Below are 23,688 nucleotides of genomic sequence, written 5' to 3'. Positions count from 1 at the left end.
TAAGTTGATTATATACATCTCTACAGTAGCTGCTGACATCAATACAATCATAAAAACAATGCATTCTTTCTCTAGCTATTCTCCTTTTCAGTATGACTAAACAGCATCTTTCCATTGGCTCCTATATTTTAGTGTCAGGCAACGGGTAATAACAGGAATTGAAAACAGGAAATGAGATAACCTTTTGGGACCTTAGACCTACATTGTACATTCCTTGTCAGTGTCCCATACATCTTCCTGGCACTCAGTGGTGAGAGGTGCTGAGCATATGGAATTACCAAATTGCAGAAGCACAAAAAATAGAACCTTTAAGATAGACACCTTGAAAATAAAACTTTTGAACACTGAAGTGTTAAAATCAAAACAGATTGAGTGTATTTGGTAAAATATAGATCACATTGCTACATTATATATTTGTAACAAATTGTTCAAGGACTATCTGACAGAAATCTTTTGATGAGTATAAGGGAAAATCATAACGTAAATTATTTTAGATGTGTGACTTACATGTATGTTCTGTGTCCAAAAACAGCAAAAGATACAAATTATCAATAAAGATGTTTATGCATAGATAAAATGTTTACTGATAACAATGATGAATTTCAAAATAGCTCTATATAGACCTTTTCTTCTAATATATTGTACCAACTGAAAGATAAAAATAAAACATTTCAAAATTAGCATAATGCACATATTTACCATCTTAACAGTTCTTGGTTCAGAATAGACCCAGGGAAAGGAAATAAATGTACATTTGATTATAAGGCATAATTGTAGTGTAAAATCCATGATATAGCTTACATTTTGATTCGGGTCATTTAGGAAGGTTCCCTAATGCAAGAGTCTATCATACAATTATCCTGCCTATTTTAGAATAACTGTTACATGTAAGAGGGTAATGCTGCACAAGAATAATGTAGTCCATATTGTGTCATATCAAACCTAATCAGTACATGTTCCTGTTATCGCTCAAGACCAGCCAGTCTAAAACATAGGCAAGTGTAGTACATTGAATAGCTTTGCCCTTACAGGATTCATACAGCCAGCCTTAAAGCTTTTCAGACCTGTCAAAGTATTGACTGCAAACGTATAAATCATACACTCAAGCTCCCGCAAACTGACAGTCCATACCGTTACCCTACTCAGTTGCAACATTTATGCACTTATCTTCAAAGAAAATGAAGGACCTTGTGCAAAATTGAAGAGCACAACTGCTTTTTGAAGAGTGTAGTGCGTGAATGGAAGTCCGCAGCGAGTGCTCTCAGCCTGAAAAGTGTACTTTGATTTTACAAAAGTTCGCACTCGTAAAGCATCCTCAGTTGTAAAGGACACTCTTATTTGTTTTTAAGAGTAGCATCGCCATTCTGATGTGAGTTGAACAAGAACAATAATGGCATGTTGCTCCAGTGCAATATTGTCAACCTTTGTATCCCCCAATGTTTCAGTACATTTTGTCGTCTAAATTCAGAACATTTTGGTCTACATGTTACTGCATATAGATAATGTTCAGCTCTTGTCGGAACAGGCAAGAGACTTCAAGTGGCTCCTCACTGCAAACTCTTCAAAATCTTCCCCTCTTTTAGTAGATGTAGTGGTGTTCCAACAATTGTTGTTGGGAGGGTGGTCACAGCCAATTGAGCTCTGTAGTACTGGGCTGTGGGCACTTCAGTCTCTGTTGTCTCTGAAGCAGGCCTGGGATATGTGAAAAACAAACTTGTTGAGCCTTTCAATGGCATTGAACTTGTAGTGCCCTTACCATTGCAACTTATGAATCATAACAATAGGGAGTGTCAGATTATGTTAAAAAATACAGTTCTTTGTAGAAATCAATAATCATAATTGTACCATCAGTAACTTAGGCGTCGTAATGTATGTTGCACATATGGTCTGTAAAGCTTCATTTCATCAGTAGAATTAGTACTTTCTGCTAGGTCCTGTTGTCATATCTGTAACATGTTGCCCCACTTCCCCCCTTCCTTGGCTAGTTGATGGCTGGCAACGTGAAAACACAGCGGCTGTGCAACCCCTCCAGGAAGACAAGGCACCCCTTTCAGGTATCAAATCTGACCAGGGAGTCCACAAAGGTATCGCACTGACATTTCAGCACCAAGGAAAGAGAAAAACCCAAAAGAAGAGAAACAAACAGAAAGCAGCCGCAGGCCTAGGGGAAGTCGTCTACCATAATCCATTAGAAACAAAAGTGACCCTGTGGCTGCTTGAAGAGAATCAATTTGGGAAGAGTAATCTGGAGGGTTGGTTACAAACAGAAAATGCTACCTCAGAAGTTTCTTTTGAACTACAAAACAGCAACCTGCAGGCTTGTTCTGAACGTGAAAATTGTAATCAGAAAGATTATTTGCGCCAAGGAAAGACTAAACATGAAGGTTGCTTGCAAGAAGAAAAAGGGAGGCAAAAAGGTCCTTTAAAACAAAATACCCAGAAAGGCGGTGTGGAAACCAAAGAACATAGCATGAATGGTATTTTGAGACAGGCAAAAGGAACACCAAAAGGTCGCCTGATTCAACTACCTAAAGATGATGATCTACCCTTTGATTTTGTTGGTAAAACTCCAAGTCTGCTCATGTCAGTCAAGTCAGAGGATTTAGAAAAAACAGAAGATGACCTGGACAATATTTCCCGTAAATCTACAGACCTGTTCAAATCTGGCAACAAGGAGTTTGACATTATGCTGGATAAAGGCGAACTCCTTCATGAGTTTGTTTACAGTGATACATTTGAGGACAGTGATGTGGAGAGTCAAGTGCCTGAGGATATTGAGCTTTTTGCGGGAAGCCCCACTGTGTATGATGATGCAATAGAGTTAGCTATGACACAGCATTGCCCCTCTAGTGGTTTTCATGGCTCGATTCAAAACATGCAAAATCTGGAAACTGAAAATGCGGTCATTTCGGACAGTGACAACGAAGGCTGGCAGTGGCTTACGGATGTCGCATCCTTTTACTTTGACCATGCCTTGGCAAAGAAAGGCCCTGAAGCTCAGAACAAAAATCTCCTTCGTACACAAAAATACACCAGGAAGGAGAAAGAGTTGTTCCTATCTAGACATCCCTGGAAGTAACTCAGTCTTACATCATTTGAAGAGGAAATGATTGAGACTTTGTACAGGATGATGAATAGACGTGGAAAGCTTATTTAAAGGGCTTATCGTTATGTGTCAGATTTGATGTCGGCGTCGCTTAAAGGAACACTGCCGTTGACATTGATGATAAATGATGAGTAACGAATACACACAGAGAAAGACTCAGGGTAGATGAAAGTCTGACTACTTCAAGAAGCTATGAGAATAATTCATGATGATTTCAAAAGAACTTCAGCGTCAAGCATTGCCTCTGATTTATCAACGCTTGACATCTCCAAGCCGTTACAACGTCTGGCTTGTTAATCACATCATTAAGTGATAACTTGAAGGTTGAAATAGATTCTGAAGATTCATGCACCTGCGTATATGGAGAACTGTCCAAACAGGATACAATATGTATTGTAGATGCAACTTAGACTATCATGGTAGATCAACTGACTTGATTGACAAAAGCAGATTAAAGGCAAACTAGAAAGCAGATTGTTTTTCCTATGGCCTTCTGTCAAGCTACTCGCACGCAATAATATACCATTAGGCTCACCCCAAAGTAGTGTGTGCCAGTGAAAAAAAAGAATAAAGGCTATGAATGGGGGTTTCTGAGTAGCCTGACATGATAGCCAGTCCAGGTAGACAGCCCAGGTAGACAGCCTAGCCTTTTCCGTAAACCTTTTCTGCTAGGAGGAAGAAAGAAAACAAACACAGCAAAAGGAAATAACAAAATGAAAAGTATAGACATTTATGTCTTTCATTGCTGACTATAGAAATCCTATTGTGGACACCTGGTCAGAAGGCGATACCTCGGGGACATCTTGACGGACGCTATGACTGGACTGTGGACGGAACCTGACATGAACTATTATGACTGGACAGACCCTAACTACTCCTGAGATCAGGGTATCACTGTGGGTGGACTGCAACAACACACGACTGGACTAGACTGGACTGAACCTTATGGACTGAATGACTCAGGACAAACAGAAACTCAACAAACCCAGACTGCATTAAGGCATCCTTTGCCTCACCAGACTGTACTGCCGTAGGCTGTACTTTACTGACAACAAGACCGCTCTACGACTTCTACCTCCTTTGCTTATGTGATGTCCAGGTATATAATGCATGAGGATGAACTCCACATTTGAACTATTGGCACATCACACCAAAAATGCACGGCATTCTAACCTAAATTGTGATTGGAAAGCACATCTTGGATTGTCTCCTCATTTTGAATACAATATAGATGATACCAAAATCTGTCAACCAAATTTTTGCTCCTCATGATATTTCATACCTGGACACCAAAAGACTGACCTGTGTCAAAGACTAAAATATGATGTTCTACAGACCATATGTGCACATTGTACCATAGCTATAACTACATTTACTTTTCTGATACACTGTACTCTGTACTCTGTAACAAATTTCACTATGTTTTCCGTTATCCTTCATCACTCAGGTACCTCCGAATCCATTTTTAGACAGATGGAATGTAGGCCACAACGTGGTCAACAAACAAACTTTTCAATAAATTAGTAATCTCTAGATGATAGTCAGATTTGTTTGATCAGAAGTTGACAATTCCAATTAGAAGCATATGAAGAAGCAAAGGCTAGAAATAATACTAGAATAAAAACTTTGTAGATAGGCAACAAATATTTATATAACTCTGTACATATTATGTGTTGCATAAAGCAAGATCTAAGCATATTTCCTACTATCATTTGTTGCCTAAGAATTATTTCCCCTTCACTGATGACAAAAGACTATATATCAGATCTGTATCAAAGTACAGTTCCTGGAAAAGAAAGTATTACTTGCATCTCCCAGATGCACTAAGATGGAATAGTTCACCACACTTGAAAGCCTCCTTTTGACTGGGTAGGTTAGAGTGTCAGCAAAGATAGATTGGCCACTTTGATATGAAACAGATTGCCCTGAACCAGATGAAATGGAAACGGATCCATACCGAAATCTCAACCTGGCTGCTAAGCAAGCAATCACTCAAACAGGCATTCATGAATAGATTTATGTCTTGATATGAAATATTGCAAAGGGAATGAAAGATAAAAAGTTACAAGGTGGAAACAACAGTAGAAGTGGCTAGTTCATACATCCTTTGAAAAATGGTATCATGTTAAAATATTCTCTCACGTAGTTTGATAGTTTTCTTGAGGGCGAACTACATAAATGTAGAATAATGATGATGATGATCTACCTCAGATATGAAAGACAAGTGTCTTCAGATCCTCAGGAGTGAGTTTTCTAAAACACTGCAGATTTCTAATATATAATCTTGTCTCAATCTTGCACAATGTACATATACCAAGGGAATATTCTTCTTACGTAAGCACTGCCTTTAGCTTTACTATACATCAGTTGAAAACAGTAAGTGTGTGGTATGACCTTTTAACATTGAGGATAAATGCATGGAATTAGTAACCCAAACAACTAAATGTAGTAGGCTGCTTAGGATTTTGCTAAGACGACACTGAAAAATGCAGGATTCGAGTAAGAAGATTACCTCAGCTAATACCAACTTGTAATTACTTGTAAGCATTCATTTATCTTTGGAAACAGTGTTACTCTAAACATTGCAAACTTGTAGGCAAATAAATGCTATGATTGCATATGGCACGTGGGTCATTTGTGCGCTTACCATTTTTCAGCTTCCTGAAATGCACACAAGATGTACATTTTGTATCATATGCATATATTGGGACTTTTAACTTGGATGATGTCTGCTATGAAGATATTACCATAATAAGAAATAAAAGCGAAATGTCTTACCTGAAATGTGCATGCTATACTTTGGGGGAACTTCCACTCGGCATCTTACGCCCACCTTGCTCACTGTCTGTATGGCAAAGTGCAGGGTATGGCAAGCCTTGAACTCCTGGGTGGAAAGGTTTGCCTCCCAATTGCAAGGCAACAGTTTGTCAGAATGTGAAGGCCAGATTCTTTGGTTTGTCCCGAACTTCAAAACAAGACCCTTGTTTTAAACAGTTTGGCCTGATGCCAACCAATGAGAACAGGTTTTAGGTCCTCTTTGTGGATTAAAGGGTGTAAAGTGAATATGTGTCATGTGTTCTGTAGTACTTACATTGAGGACCACTACTTGTCATTTGTAACTGTTAAAGGTGACACAAGAGGCCTGTTTACCGGGTTGTTTGTAGTTACGGCAGCCTCGACTCGGTTGTTACAATGGACTTGCTTTGATGCTTACTTGAAGGCCTTTGGTTTAGGTTTGATGTTGAGTCATGATGCTTCAAACACTCCACAGTTAGTCATGTATTGCTGAACTTGTCCTTGAGTACGCAAGAAGACATTAAGACATATTACGAGGTTTTTGAGAGAGCTGACGCAGTAGAGAATTAATGTACTTCAGATTAGGAATCATTCTTCATTGTGTGTTCATTGATAGCTCTTGACATGAAGTGTGTGTCTCAGATTTCATCATACATCATAAGGCCTTGGCCTTACCTTAGTACGTACAGCTAAGGTGAAGGTTGTCAGACTTGAGTAACATATTCCACACTCATACATTGTACATGTACTAATTTCAACGTTGTTTTGTAAGGTTCACATGATGAAGTAATACATTTTGTCATCTACTTAGATCACATTGTGGAAAAAATCTATAATAAAGATTGTCGTACAAACTATTTTATAGTACGCAGATGAAGATTAGACATCCAGTAATAAGATACTCAAGCAACTGGATATGATTTTGGAAACAGTCACAGTCTATTTCCAGTGGGAAGAAGGACTGACAAGAAACAACAGATGTTGTTTGAAATGTCTGACCGTTTCCAAAATCATATCCAGTTGCTTGAGAAACTACTTTTCGGCGTATTTCATTGTACACTTCTTAGAAAGTTGGGTAACGTGATCTTACTGAATCAAGGGTTATGAGCTTTCTGAGTTAGGGCTTTTATAGTGTATGGTATTCTCATTATGAAAACATTAACACAAAACTCTTCAAATCATAATTTCATTTTGCAGGTGCTATTGCTATTCCAAGACGGGATTTATGATGTAGGGAATTGTCTTATTTCTTAGAAAATAGTCACTAAAACCTTTCTGATATCCCTTTCTGTGTTTTTACAGAGGGCAAGTTCAGAGTGTGGGTCCACACGGGAGACTATCCCAACTCTGGTACGGATGCTCACGTGACCCTGACAGTCTACGGAGACAGGACCAACTCTGGACCACTGTCACTAGGAGGAGGGGATGGCATGCTGTTTGAGAGGGGGAATGAAGATGAGTTCACTGTAAGTGCCTCCTTGTTTTTTTTATGCCTTTGGTCGTGAGAAATCTGTTGTTTGTGACAATGTTCTCATTTATTAATATTTAGCAAGCTAAAGCGCAAAATCAAAGTGTAAGGGCTCAGACTTTGTCCTTGCTGTGTAAAAATGTAGTGCTAGTTCCCAGTGGTGTATAACCAATATCTGTTGTTAAAACAATATTTTAGGGATATCTAGTTGACAAACAGTGGTTTCAAAGAACAATTATATGTATATTTTAAACTATTGCAATTTGAAACTATCGTCTGTCAATGCGATAACCTTGAATGCCCTGACTTTAAGAACAACAGTTATACATTGTGTACATTATTCGATGGCTTAATAGTGAACCTTTGTTAGCTAAAGATAAAATGAACTTCTGGTTTTACAAAACATAGCCTCACTCAATTGCTTTTACTAAATGTTGTATTTCTATCTCTGTTTCGCATCTGCAGCTATCTGCAGGCAACATAGGGGAAGTCTACAAAGTTAGGATAGGACATGACGACAGTGGAGCATCTCCTGCATGGTACTGTAGAGAGGTGAGTGTTAATTATATGTAATGAAAATGATGTTTCTGTCAATTGGGGTTCATACTGCTTGGATATTGTTATAGACAGTGATGGCATGACCCAAGATAATGGAAAATCATGTACATGTAAAGAAGTGTTCATAGTTGATAATGAGCCCCATAATCAACCATGTACACAATCCAGCACTCTTTCAGTGCTTATGAAATTATGTTCTGTTGTTAGATCCACATGGAGGATGCAAACACCAAAGAGCAGTTCCAGTTCCCAGTGTAGGGTGGATCAGTCGGGATGATGTTGTGATGTTTACCGTATCTTGAATAAACATACATCAATGCTAATGACATTATGTTTGCCTGTCAGATCCATATGGAGGATGCAAACACCAAAGAACAGTTCCAGTTCCCAGTGGAGCGGTGGATGGCTCGGGATGAGGATGATGGGGAGGTGTGTCGGGAGCTGCCGGTCTACAGGGATGGGGAACCAATTCTCCCAAGTAAGTAAACAATAACAAGCTCTATTTACCTAAGGCCATGTTGATTATATGCATGACATCCGTGTGAGCCCCAAGTTTGGGCCATTTCCAAAAATTAAAAAAGTTTTTAACCAAACTGTAAATCGTACAAAGCAACTGCAAAATGAGCAGCCAAACATATGCCGTAGAATGAAAAAATGATTCGGAAAATGTCTACTAACGCAAGGTCAATTCAAAGTCATGAAGAAGATATGAAAAAGATGAAGGATCTGATGCCAGCTGAACAATACTACATAATATTCATTCAAAGATGGGATGACTGTGTCAAAATTACTTGTTTTCTCAGTTTTTATTGTAGGTTGGGAATTAATAAACTTTTAAACCGTTTCACAGTCCTAAAGTACCAGTGTGCAGTATACACTGGTGATGTGTGGAATGCTGGGACAGATGCCAATGTGTACATCACAGTCTATGGTGAGAGAGGAGACACCGGCCCCAGGCTGCTACACAAAGGGAAGAAGGCTATTCTCTTTGAGAAAGGACAGGTGGGATCATATTACTTCCCTACCAAGTATCCCATAACTCTCCATAGTCCTGAGTGCTTTCGAAAAGAATATGCTTGAATCACTTGACTGAGGTTACTAAATTGAATTCATGTGAAGCACTAATACCCTTTTCATGAATCTTTAATGTGTTAGAGTCCTACTTTCGTCAATGCTCTAAAAATACAGCTAATTAGGAAGCAGCACTTAGTACTGGTGTCATGTTCTTGCATGTGTACTACCTCACTGACGTCTTTGAAAAGCCTTGTAAATTAGATCCTTTTGAAGTACTAGGAAGTCATTCACTCTAGCAGTCTGTTGTTGTATGGTAGATATCTAATAACAATTCAAGCTAATGACTACAAATGAGAAGTTAATCAGAAAACAGTGCAGCCATTCAGGATGAAAAAGAAGAGCTAGAAATAATGATAAGTGACTTGTATTCTACAGAAAATGAAGGAGAAGAATGATTTATTTGTAAAACATTGCAGCCTAAAGGCTGAATTGTATATCATATTACAAGGGAGAGTTCACACATATCAATGATAACGTCCCTTTAAATAACAGTTCATATCGGCTAATGTTTGTGATAAAAACATTATGCTTATGGGCCAAGTTCTTTAATTTTCATAATGTTTTACTGTTACTTAACCCACTGTTTTACCTGTGGGTCTAGGTGGATGTGTTCTATGTAGAAGCTGTTCACCTTGGCAACCTCAAGAAGGTCATCATTGGCCATGATGGGACTGGACTAGGTAAAGATGATTTTTCACTAAACCAATTCTGTTAAGCACCCAATGCAATGCAATACATGCATGATGCACATAGTCATACATTGTACCTTAAAGTACCAGAGATACCGAGAAGATTCAAGAAATCCTGTTCCCCTAGAAGTAACATAGAGTGAACACTTATTGCTTCCAAGTAGTGTAGGGGCATCTACAGTAGACAGATTTGAACAGCACCTACAGTTAGATGTGGAAAGGTTAGTTGTGACAGGTCACTGATCATGATGATATAGCCAGTGCGTGTGAGAAGCTCATATGTTATGCCAAAGGGTGGTTATACATGTCCCAGCTTGTAGATACATATACCGATATAGATATGGCACACTGAGCACCCTGTACTTCTGTCGATGAATTTGTACTACTTGCAACAAAATCGACTTTTGTCCAGATTCTGAACAAACCGATTGACTAATAGTGCATGTATGTAACACCTCCATGTTTTATCCCCCCCCCCCCCCCACCCACAGGTGCAGGCTGGTTCCTAGACAAAGTAGTGATGAAGGAGTCCAAGGGAGCACCTCGTGAATTTGTCTTCCCTTGTGAAAGGTAAGAAATTCTAGCTGAAGTTTTGAAAAATTACTAATTTTTTTTCAAAGCACATTTCTAGTATCAGTCGTTTATCAAATTTGCCTTTAGATGCCTCGTGATTAATGGTAGGCTAAAATAATGCATGTCACTGCACTTGCTTTTAGGTCTTCACTCAAATAGTGGGTATTGTTTAAAGCTGTACCCTATAAGAGCCAGTGTTCACATAAAAACATAACATTAACTCTGGGTGACTGATAAAATGTTGCGAGTGCCACATGATGCATGTAATGAGCTTTCCTGTTTGATTAGTTCAAAGGAGCAGTTCTGTGAACAGCCAAACAATTCCAGCCAATCACATTTTTTTGCATTTGAACAATAGGTGGCTGGATGAAGGAGAGGATGATGGGAAAATTGTGCGAGAGCTCCTGGTAGAGGACCAGCCAATGACGCGTGAGTACCTAACACATCCCATGGTTCCACAGAGGCAGTTCAATATTCAAATAACTTGAAGTAATTTCATTCAATTTGTGTGTGACACATTTGCATGAAATTAGTTTGAGTTATCTGTTTATTGTGGATGCGGAGTAAAAGCAAGAATTGTGCCATATCAGCTCACATCTTCAACCCATGCCCTAACTTTGTATAGCGTGTAAGAAGAAGAATTACTTGTTCAAGCGTGCCATTTCTCCTGAACCCCATATGATACTCCCTTCCCATGGTTTATAAAATCCTCTTCCACGGAAACCTTTAGTGCTATTTGTCATGCACGAAGGAAACAATTTCAGTACATCCTCCCTATAATAAAACAGAGTCATTTCAAGCAATCATCCAAGCAATCATCCATAGAGCATTGACAGACAGCCTGTCTGTCTGCATGGATATACGTGAGAGGCATTTAGCTTCCGTTCTGGCCTTTGACAACCGTTAATATGCAGGAAAGAGACTAGACAACGTCCCAACTATCCCCAACATAAATAAAGCCTTTCTGCCCCCCTCCCGCTCTACCAACTAAGTCCTTACTTTGTAATCAGGCTTTTGAGCAAAGTTAAAATGAGTTTGCTTCCTGCTAGACAGAGGAAATCCAGCTAATTTTTCTTCAAAAGCCTGTTCCATTATTTACCACCATCATGGTTTTATCTTGTCGTAGCAAATTATCCCCCCGTGTAGACAAAAGGTTACGTAGGATGAAGGCAGAAAAAATGTAGGGCTGAGAGGTGAGCTTATATGGCTGCTTGACTAATGTTTTTTTTTTAGATAAGAAGGCTTGAATGTACATTGCGTGCTGTGGTTTTTTGTTCAACAGAGTTTGTGCGGTACGGTGCAGTAAGGGCCATCCTGCTTAAGCAGTCAAAACACAAACAACGTGAGGTTCTTGGAGAAAGTAGAGAAAACAAAACAGTAGTTGAATGACTTCTCGGTTGTTCGTAGAATTAGAATGAAAAGAAGCCTTCTGTAGCTAGTGATGATTGTTGTGTCATGTCTTGCTGTGCTGAAAGTAGAGGTAGTGTTGACAACAGAGGTGGATATTGGGGTCAAGGTTTCTATATACGTGTACTATGGTGTTGATCAGGGTATGTACATATCTCAAAATCCAAAAATGGGTCTTGACTGGCTTCTAAAATTTCTGGAAACTTTGTACATGCACTAGATGTATTTGACAAACTTCATTTGCAAAGTCTTCAGAAATTCTAGGATGCAGAGAGCATTCAGAATCATTCATTGCAGTTTGGAGTCTGTAGGATTTTTTTCAGGTTGTACAGACCCTGGTACATGTACATGTAGATGTTTGATTGCATGTCAGTAGTTATTGTAGTTGAATCATTGCAGTGTCAGAGTATATTCTGTACCCTTATTCTGTGACACTAGGAGGGTTGAAGAAGTGTTGGTAGGTGTAGTAGAAGATGTGTTAGTCAAGTTTACTGTTCAGGAAAGACTGTCCTTGTCCTTGGTGCTGAATGTTAGGATGTTGGATACAAGTCCACATTCTGACCGCTATGTCTTCTCACTTGAACAGTACAATGTCTTTAGAATAGTAGGGAGATTCTACATGATATCTGATATCCATTAGCTTGTTTGTATGACCACAATGACGGATAAGTAGATGACGATTGTCGATATGATTGACGAAGACAGTGCTTAGTTTTCCATAGTCGCACTAATTATGATAACGTTTTTGCCCATTCAGGTAACGTCAAGGAAAAAGAAATGGTAAGCTATGTATACTATACTTCACTTGCTGCATTGTTCTATCAGTTGACAGTTGCAGCTGCTTGGTGTTGGCTTGAGTCTTAACATCTTTCTCCAACTTGTCTCAAGCATATGTTTCTGATCAATAGTACAACATCACTGCCTGCAAATGTCAAAGTTCTCTCAAACATCCGTTTCTAAATTTTCACTGTTAACTAACTCCTCCAAGTTGTCTCCAACACGTTTTTCACCATGGCTACCACGTACATGTAACATTGTCTCACGCACCTGTGAGGGTACAAACAATGGATGTTTTATCAAATGCATGAAAACGTACAAGTCAGTTTGGAGGAATTTCCTTACCAAACCATTATAGCAGCACAGCATGGCAACATTTAACACCCTTCTTGCTGATATTCAGTGGGAGCTGGAAAAGTGGAAGTTCCAGCGGGGGAATCACATTGTGCTGTTCAGTAAAGCGACGCACAAGGCTGTGCGCATCAAGACTGATGCATCCGTGGATGCCTATGGCGACCTCCGGGATAACTATGGTAAGACAGGGCTCGTAATACCATTAGTGCAGGTAAAATTAGAGCTGTGCATGTATTTCTGGTGTCTTCCTGCACCTATAACCTGCATTAGTCCATGTAATGGGTTTTATACATAAATGTCCTATGATGTACATCTGTATGCGGATTGACTGTAACGACCTTTAAAGTATGAAAGGCAAAATGGCAATAATGATGATAATAATTATAATAAAGATAGCAATGGGTCATGAACAATAGTATGATTCATACTTTCTAAATTCAGGGTGGTGAAGGTAAAATTTGTCTGGTATGCAGGAAAAAGTTTTTAGCCATGGGTAAGACCTGCCTGTAGAGAAGCTGTTGCTTTACTCAGGATTCACATTCAATTGTTTTCAGGGTTATTTTGAAACTAAAAAAAACTTTTTTTGTTGCCAAAATTGCTACTTTTTTCACTTTATTGCTAAGATTTATTGTGGAAAATGTTAAGATGAATACACTTTGGAAAGCGTGGCAACATGTGTTTCCCTAAGATAAAGGCCCTGCCAGGTTTTCTAAGGTGCGCAAATTACTAGGATTTAGCCTTAGCCAAACATATTTCACAGTACGTCATATTAAATATCTTTGGACAATGTTGTCTCTAACTCACAATGCAAGGACATTTTACAAGGCATCAATCCTCACATTTATTTCAAAGCTTTATGCAGAGCTTTTATGAAAATGAGAAAAAATGCTAAAAGTCATGCAGGTAAATGATATTGGTAAGTAAATTATTGAATGTCCTGTGTATGTTCTGTTCAGGTGTGTTTGAGGTTGTGAAGAGAAAGAACAATGTTCGTGTCTTCAGCAGTGTGCCCAACCCTGCATATCACCTTGCTGTGGACCAGAACAGAGTACTAGGCCAGGTAGGTCTACTGTGCTGTACCACAGTTTGCCATGTCACAGATAAGACTGTTATAGCTTATAGCTGCAATTTGATTTATTCATAACTGTCAAGGAATTTTCTGTACAACATATTTGATAGTCTAAGCATGTCAGATATTAGTGTTTTTAGTCTGACATACTATCAGGCTATATGCTAGTCCTACAATTTTCAAACCTCATTAAAGTGTAGAATATCAAAGTGTCATATCAAAATTTCTGCTCCTTGGTATTCTATATCTTTAGCCTATTAAATTATCACCTTTTAAATAGTTACTCTGAAAGCAGAGGTTTGGCTCCAGCTGTATTTGATGTGTTTTTAGCCATTTTTGTTGGGGTTTGGATTTTGCCCCATTTTCCTATGTCGGACACCAGCCAATACCAGCCAACATAAAGAAAACTGGATGAAATAGAATGCCCAACTTCTGCTTGGAGAGTATTGAAAAATAATGCGTGATTGTGAGGATTTAAAACTGGAACACACCTCTGCATGGAATGGTCACAATTTTTCTTTAGACCCTAAAAAGATTCAACTTTCTTCTGTTTCTCTGACTCTGACTAATGTTTTTCTTTTCTCACTTCTCCTTCTTCACTTCCTAGCTTCTTCAGGACAATTCCCTTGAGCAGAACGAAGTCTTCAGCTCTGACTTTGATCGCGAATCTCTCATGTCTAAATCGTCCGCCACCACTCCCGAGCTGCGGCACTCAGCTATCAGTGGTTCTTTCATGGTCGAATGTCCCGATGACCGTGAGGAGACCCCTACGCCTGAAGACATTCCCATAACAATAGACCATAACAATCAGCTGCTTGCTGGAAATTTGCAACCTATACAAGGTTTGCAACGTGCAAAAACCCCTGTCCCTCCGGGTGATAGATCGTTACGCCCCGAGTCACCCATGCCGCCTGTCCTATCCCCCCCACCTCTCAATAAATCAGTCCCATTTCCAGCCCCGAAACCACCGCCTAAGCGGACTAGCCCCGGAGGAAAGAGCCTTAGACGCTTACACCGGTTCTCTCTGCCAAAAAACGATGCATCCTCACAGCTACAGGTCCTGTCACTCTCACAGTCTAAATCAGACATGGGACATATTCCCAAGGCTCAAAAGCTGGGGAAAATGAGGAGGTGGCAGAGTATGGAACCTCACATGAAGAGCAAGAGGTTCTCAAAGCAGGAGAGTTGGTCAACCAAGTCCACCTCGACTGAGCCTAAGTCTTCTGACTCTGATTTCACTTCCTTCTTGCCTATGCTTCCGGTATGTTAAAGTTGGTCAGGGATTTTGGTCTGTTACATCAGTGTTTGTCTGTGTCCTTTGTATTCTCAAATTGATTGTGCCCCCAAACTTGTGAGTGAGAAGGACCAGCATAAAATATAACCAAAACTTTCTAATAGATGTTTCAAGAAGTTTAAAATCTGAAATCACAGGATAGAGGAAAATCAGTCATTTCTTTACCTCAAACTTGTTTTGAACACTCAGTCCTTACATTCTCAAGTACTCTGTTAATTTTTTCTGTCCTATCCTGTGAGTTCTAAGTCTGTCTTTTTATGAATTGCCTTGTCTGTGACTGTGACCCCAATCCATTGTACATGCAGTGTGAGCATGATGACACAAGAATGCATGATTTATGTTAGAGATGTTATATGAGTACTTGTGCCATAGACATCTTCATGCATGTACATTAAAATTATTACTGCTAACCTACATGTATGTATCCCATGCCAATGTATTTCCTGCAACAGATGATGTGTCAATGAGTCAATGACATGTTCTTCCATTGTCCTTTTTCTCAATGTCTTCATGATTTTATTGACAAGAATATCTAGTCTTAATTTCTTATCTAAACAAGTATTAAATCTTAACCCAGATCGCCTCATGTATATTTTAAAATAATATTTTGATTTGATGATCTAATTTGACATGTTGCTTTCATACTAGGGCAAGGGAGGAGCCTTCTGTGAGTTCTTGGTCAAAGTTCAAGTGGACCGTTGCATCATGCTGGAGTCTGTGAAGTACCCCAGCCAGCACATGACCTTCATGCCCAATGGGAAGGCTGCTGACACACGGGGGACAAACATCGGCCCTGGACGCCAGTTCTCTGTCTATGTCAAGGTATGGACTATAATGTTGTACTGCTATTGTCCCATCCTAGGGGGGCTCCACTCAATGATTATAGACTCAAGGGCTTCTGTTAGTCTAGTTCAAGAGCGTCGCTGGACTCAAACGTCTGGCCGGTTGCATGACAAGTTAGTTGTCACATGAGAGTCCTGCAGTATCAAAAGTCCTATAATTGTATAATAGGAATTATTTGCCAGCTTTGATGTGTATCATGAAAACCCCACTGTATAGTGGGGGTCAGTGGACAGAGTTGCCTTGTTGTCATGGCCTACAGTGTTCTGTATATGTTCTGTCATAAGAGATGCTAATGCATTATATGTCTTTTAGATCAGAATACAGACTCTGATATACAAAATGTACATGTACATGCTGGAACCAATTGAAGGCTTAATTAATAAAGTTACTTCAGTCTATGAAAATATCATAAACGTTACAAACCGGCATGCAAGTGTTATAAATGTTAGACACTTATGAGCCAAAACAAAAAATTTGTTGGTAAGATTTTTGTGTTGCTTAAAATGTGTCTTGCCAGGAAAGACTTTCATGACTTAATGTTTTAAAATGTTGTCTCCACAGGGGGTGTTCCGAGATGATGGCATCATCCGTCTGAACAGCAGTAACAGCCAGTGTTTTGCCATCATGGAGGACGGACAGTGTACGGGCGTCGCCAAGCGCAACCAGGAGGCCAACTTCCGCGTCATCAAAGTCCAGGAGAGAGGTGTCCGCATGTTGGAGAGCCTGGAGTTCCCCAACCGCTACCTGCGCATCAAAGATGGGCAGTGTGACGGATTTGTGAGTTGAATATACCTCATCTTTTTTAGTCTCTCTAACATGGTGACCAAGATTTGCCTGTAATGTGAATGCATTTAAAAATTTTTTCATTTAAAAATTAGATCCACTGATGATATTTTACCCTTCACTAAAAATGATAAATTTTTTGTCATATTTGAGCTATTTAGTGTGTTCCCTGCTTAAGTGCTTGAATGACTGGCCCCTTGGTCCTCTCTGTGAAGTTTCTCCTCATTGCATGGTCCTATGAGTGTGCGTGCCCTGGTTTCTGCTGTCCTAAGACTTCTTTCCTTGTGTATATGTTGATAATAGTGTCTGCAAAGTAAGGTTGGAAATCTGTCATCTGTGCCTTAAATTGCCTTCAGTGTTTGTAGGTTTAAATGCTGCATGCTTTTAATATGACAGCTACATGTGCATTGTTTCATGATTATACATTTTGCACAATATCTGCAGGGTATCGGTGACAGATATTGTCACTTCCAAGTGACGAAGCACCGTTCAGAAGGATGCGTGACTCTAGAGTCTGTGAAGAGTAGGGGCGTGTATGTGGGGATCCAGGCAGATGGCAAGGCTAGGCCGTGTGTGGACACAGGGGAGCCCAACATCAGGTTCTACCCAGAAGTCATTAAATGTAAGTAATATGTCAGGCATCTAAGATTGTTGATTTGTTCTTGGCAGTCATGTAGCTGTATCAGTGATCTTGCTTATCCCTGTAACCAAGAGAAGTATACTATTAGGTATGCAGTTTTCAAATCTGTCTTACTAACTGCTATTATACTTTAAGGTATGTCCCTGTAGCTCAACTGATAGCAGCCTCACAGTTGAGCTAATGGACCCTATAGATGTAAAATAGGGGTCCTGTGTTCGAGGAAATGCCTTCAGCATGTTACTTGAATGTGATGGGCTAGCAACCCTGCACTGTGAAAATACACCCTGCTACAGAAATGACAAGGAAATATATACAAAGGTCTGATGCCAATTTGTTTTAAATTTAAACACCAAAGGGAGTGCAAATTATTTGCTCACGTTGAAGATCTTTCTGATTGGTGATTTTATTTTTTAATTTCCAGTTGGAAAGAAGAAGGAGCGCAGCCCCAGCACCCCTGAGTCGTCGGTGGTGTCCCCTGTGAAGGACCTGACCCCTCCCCAGTCTCCGGTCAAGAGGATCCGCACCCCCCAGAACTCCCCGTCCCCCACCCCACCGGTAACCCCAGATGAGACCCCCAGGGAGAAGACTCCAGACGAGGACAATGTTGAAGGTTAGCAAGATATGAACTTTTCTATCGTTGAATATCATTAATAAGTTTTATTGCAAATTCTTGCCCGAGGGCTAATTGCAAGTGAAAAACAATGACATACAAATAGTGGTTAACAGTATACTAAGCGACTACTCTAGTCTAACTTGTCACCTCATTCGAAAGATTACTGAGAGAATAGTATAATATCATAATATGAATGGTGAACAGTGTTACAAGCTAGCAAAAAAAAGGGGGGGGGGGGGAAGCAACATCCTAGACCAATACAATACTGTATTGAATGATTAGAATATGAGGAAAAAGTTGCACATTTCATGTTCCTTCCAGACACTAACATATTCTTGGTGTCATATACTTGACATCATGCTTGGCATCTCTGTGATACTTTGATAGAAGAGTTACACAAAACAATATTTAGTACAAAGTGTGCTGACAAGTTCTTGTTACCATGGCAGCGGGTGATTGGCGAGTGTGGGTGATCACTGGGAAGGAGTCCACCGATGCGCAGGTGACCCTGGAGGTGTTTGGTGACCAGGGCGGGTCCGGACCCATCGTGCTGGGCAGGGGAGGACAGTCTGGCATGTTTGAGGCTCTACACGAGGACACCTTCCAGGTAAGTTAGGAACTGCAGAATAGCCTTGTGGGTTGAATATTACATACTACGGTACTGACTTTTGCTTAGGACTTATCACTTAAGGGAAAACCATGACAGTGTCACCAGTGTCAGTATTGCCTTTACTTGCACACTTGCGTGGCCCAAGGGCTAAGGAAACAGAGATGGTCTTGTACACCATTATGCTGTGGGAAGGACTTCACTATAAATGCTGTTAGTTTGTTTGGAACCATATCAAAGTTGTCATTTGTCCTTAAGAATTCTACTTTTAATTCTTATCAATTTGGTTAAGCCAAGGCACTCCATTCACTTCAGTTCTAAGGTGGTCATGCATGCCACAGTTCATTTCTCTCTTATCAGTTTTCCTTCTTTGTTTATCAAGTGCTTTGGCATTCTGAATTTGTCTTTTCTCTACTCTTGTTGCCTTCTCAGAGGGGCTATGCTCTCAAAGTAAGTACTTATTATAAGTCCTCCACCATTTTGTAAAGACATCTAAACATTCCCTACTCACACTCTCCTCAGATCTCCCCAAATGAGCACCATCAGTTCTTTTCATGTGTTAGTTTTGATTGAATTCTCTTACTTACAGCACCCCTAACTATCATAATTTGAAGGGCAACTTGACAAATATTGAATGTGATACTGCTTATTACTGAATACAAAGTCTACAGTAGATGATACTCCTGGGCTTATCTTGTGCCAATTTTGGTTAGACCACACCGATTCTAGTTGCTGGTTTTCATAATTGAAATAAAAACATGCTTCACTGGTTTGTGTTTTGATGCATTCAGTTTAATGCAGTGAATACAGTGACATATACATTTTCCTCCCTGCCCTTTTATCTATGATGTCAAGTTTAAAATCCGAGAATCAATATATTAAGTTGGTGTGGTCTTACCAATACCAAAATTAAAAGAAAAGTATTTTTCTTCAAGTAATAAGCCGTTTATTAATATCTAAAGATCAGTGAGCTCAGGATAACAGTATAATTTTGTATTTGTTCCAGGTGAATCTGTCAGACGTAGGAGACATCTACAAGGTCCGTGTCAGTCATGACAACACAGGAGACAAGCCAGACTGGTATCTTGGCAAGGTACAACTCACTATTACTCATTAACTCATCACTCTACACCTAGAATGCATATCCCACATTTCCTGTACTAGAATACACATTCCAATCAAAATAATATTCACCCCAATGTGGGGGCCAAGTCTCAGGCAAATCTGTTTGACTGAAACATAAAACAAAAAAAACCTCTAAGAAAATACCTACTCCTTCTCGTCCAATCTTGAACACATCTTGAACCCGGATAAATTCAAATTTAAGATGAGGTTTTCTCCTCTTTCCTTAAGAAATTTTCCTTAAGTCAAGGACTATTGCCCTTGCTGAAATTTTAAAAAAATGCTACAAGTGTTCTCCTTTGGCATTGTCTCTACAAACTGGTGAAAAATTTGAAAAGAATTTAATTAATTCAAGAAAATATGGTACGTAAGAAGATGGTGTAACTTTTTTATGATGATGCCCAGAATTATTCTCAGTTAAACACTATTGAACACAATTCTATTGTCTATGCTGACTTCTTAATATGTAATTTTAACGTGTAAGTATATAATTCAACGACACATAAGCAGACAATTTATGTCCTTTGTATGTTTTGTGAACTTGTTGCGTAATTTAGCCAATCTGGCTGAAGTGCACCTTTTGTTTTGAATAAAGTCATATTGTGTGTTTTTTTTCTAGTACTGAATTGTCATTACCATTTTGTGATATCATAATCTGATGCTGATTATCTCATTTGTATTGCTAACCCATGTAGGTGCACATGAAGGACCTAAATGGTGATGAGGAGCTGGTGTTTAAGTTCCACCGCTGGCTGTCCCGTAACAAGGAGGATGGAGACATCATGAGAGAGCTCCCTGTTGTACAGCCAGGAAAGAACACCCTCCCAGGTATGCTGTGTTCTGTATCAAAACTTGTTGCTTGAATATTGAGATACCTGACAGCAAGCCCATGGTATCAAAGTGAGTGACTGTGTAGAAAGCACCAAGTTGTGTACACTTTCTGAGTGGTTATGTGTGCAAGTTAAAGCATTAAACAAAAGTCGTAGAATTTTGTCTCATGTTATGCATCTACAAAATTTACCTTACAGTTTATAAGATGAAAAACAGTACATCAGAGAGTACATCAAAGATTAGTGGGTACTGACATCATGTGTAACTTATTGCTCATACGATTATGGCCAATTGATCAACATATTCTCTATAGTCTCCAGTCCCTTGAGTAGCCGCTTTAGACAGGTTTGACTATATTTGAAAATAATGTAGTAGACATTAAATTTCATAAGAAGACTAAGAGAAATTTAGTTGGAATTTAGTTGGCTAAAGATAATTCTAAGTAGAATTAAAGTTTAGATTTTGTACACAGTTGGCAGAGTTAACATGTATTCTCTATGTTATTCTTTGTGTAGTTCTTCGGTACCATATCCAAGTGTACACCGGAGACATAGAGGAGGCCTTCACAGAAGGAGACATCTACATGAACATAGTGGGAGAGAGGGGAGACACCGGGGAGCGACTTCTGCTCAACTCTACTCAGGAGAAAAAGTTCCAACCAGGCCAGGTAGGGGAAACTTGGGGCAGCATCTTGTTTCAAATTAGTAATGTCTGTGCTTCGTCTTTCCTCTTGCTGTTTTCATCTCTATGGGGCTTTTTTCAAAGTTTGGCAAAAAAAGATGTCTTCATTGTCAAATGTAAGTGGTCACTAAGGTTGAAGAAATGACTTTCAAGTCAAACGCAAAGAGTGGTATACAGACCAATATTCTATTTTTTGTTCTTTCCCTTTTTTGACTGTGGCATTGTTTTTTGAAATACTGTCACATTAGAATCTGTTTTCGAATTATTTTTTTTTAATTTATGGCATACATGACCATTGTATAGTTGCTCATTTTGCAGCAGCTTTGTACGATTTACAGTATGGTCGAAAGCTTTTTTTGGAAACAGATAGAAATTGATGCACCCACAAATATCGTCCATATAATGAAGTCAACATGACTTGAAGATAATGTATGTGCTCTAATTTGTGTATGTATTGCAGGTTGATGTGTTTGAGATAGAGGCAGTGTCCCTGGGAGCGCTGAAGTCCGTGGTACTGAGGTGTGACTCGGGCAGGTCCGATACAGGCTGGTACTGTCAGCAGGTCATCGTCCGCGAGGCAGAGGGCGCCAGAACAGAGTGGATCTTCCCGTACGAGAGGTGAGTTCTATCTGCTACCTTTCAATAGTCAGATTAAAATTGCCCTTTAGAAAGTCACTAAGAAGACTGTTTGGAAGTCAGATTGGTAAATCATGTATTTAAGTAAATGCACTACATAACTTCAATTGATTTTTCATTTTCCATCAGACACCCAGAAGAAAAGAGAGAAGATGGTCAACTTGTCAGGACTCTACCACTTAAAGGTACCATATATATAGTCTTGTACTTCACAGTGCTGTGTCTTTGTAAATTTCACAGTGTAATATTTTGGTAGCATACATTTAGCTTGTCTAGAACTTGAGATACCAAAACCTTCCATTGTAGTACCCTATCAAGAGAATCCATCCAAGCTTACAATTACGTACATGAACACTGATGAAAATATAACCTTCTTGGGGAAGGTAATGATTTCTTTGAAGATAATATGCTGTACTTAATCCTTTTTTCCTTGTAGAAGAGAGACCTGTGCCATCTGAGTCAGCTGATGACACCTTTGAAGGTAGGACTAGACACAACAGTAGAAAGATAGATCATTTCACATGTTCAAGCACCATGCCTTTACTACCCTCTATCTGTCATGAAATGTTGGCATTCATGCTATTCTCCATGTGTGCCCATGTGACTAACACTGTGTCTGTCTCTCCACCATTCTGTGTTGTTGCTCCCTGTGCAAACAAACACCCAGCTGAACTGGAAGGTAAGGCACAAATGCTCTGCATCACCACTAGTATTCCTACATTCAAAGCATCTTCTTGCTAGAAGATAGTGGCCGGTAGATTTAGCATTAGTGCCATCATATCGCCAATTACTAGTAGTTTATGCCAGACCTCCTATCTTCTAGTTTATGCCAGACCTCCTTCCTCCTAAGATGCAGTTGGTAATGCCACTGTCACATCAGTAGCATCTGTGCCTTTTAAGGGTGTAGCCCCGACTGGGTGCTGAAGCCACAAATAAGACTGGGGGTACCTTTCGGCATTTTAATGATTTGATTACAGTGTCTATTTGTTGCCGGGCCCTGGGTTGATTTTAACTCAGGTCCAGTTCCTGGGCCTGGCCATGCCCCAAAATAGCCTGGTGGCTGTGGGGTGTCCAGTGGGGTGTCCGATGGGGCTATGTAGTGGTCTCACCCAAAAGTGCAGAAAACAGGGCAACTGTTTCCAGATTGTGACTGTAGCATAAGGGGGAGTTTTGGAGACCAGGCATAAACTAACAAGGGTGGTACCGAAGCTACATCGTAGGAAAAAGATTGTATGCATGCAATTTGGATGGTTTTAAATTTCTATGAGACTTATTTTGGCATGAAAGCATTCAAGTCATAAGCATTTAGTTGTATGTGTAGACCCATCTGTTAAAATGTCACCTGTTTAGATGATGTACTGTCAACCGTCATAAAAAATGTTAATTCTCCAGAAATTTTCATCTGGAGAATTAATAAGCATGATACATGTATGTAAACCTACAGATTGGCATGCATGCTGTCTTGCCATACAATGTAGATAAAGCAAAGAACTGTATAATATTCCATTTTGTTAGGAGACATTAGTTTCATAACAACTCTAGATCTATACTCCATCTGTTATTGGCCACTAGTTGCATGAAGGTACAAAATGTAGTTCTTACCTTACTTTGTCTAAAATCCCACTATAGTAATCATATTCCTGAAAACCAATTAACATACTTATGCTACATGTCACCTTTATCTGTGGGGTAACCTATATCTGTTGCTGTCAGAAATCGGTATTCAGAGATATTGAGTCGACGGATGGTAGTTTCAAACAACAATAT

The 23,688-nt window shown here is 39.5% G+C and overlaps 1 long non-coding RNA gene across 1 annotated transcript; it reads right to left on the bottom strand.

Moving 5' to 3' along the window:
* Window positions 1-352: 352 nt before the first annotated feature.
* On the bottom strand, window positions 353-6,585 carry LOC118406408. Its single transcript, XR_004830034.1, has 2 exons — window positions 5,885-6,585; window positions 353-1,692 (listed from the first exon to the last, which is right to left on the bottom strand). It is a non-coding gene; the product is annotated as an uncharacterized LOC118406408 (long non-coding RNA).
* Window positions 6,586-23,688: the final 17,103 nt, after the last annotated feature.

The sequence above is a fragment of the Branchiostoma floridae genome, chromosome 2 (assembly GCF_000003815.2).
Source record: "Branchiostoma floridae strain S238N-H82 chromosome 2, Bfl_VNyyK, whole genome shotgun sequence".
NCBI lineage: Eukaryota > Metazoa > Chordata > Leptocardii > Amphioxiformes > Branchiostomatidae > Branchiostoma > Branchiostoma floridae.
The sequence above is the reverse complement of the archived record's forward strand: the minus strand, read 5'-3'. Positions and strand labels throughout refer to the sequence as shown.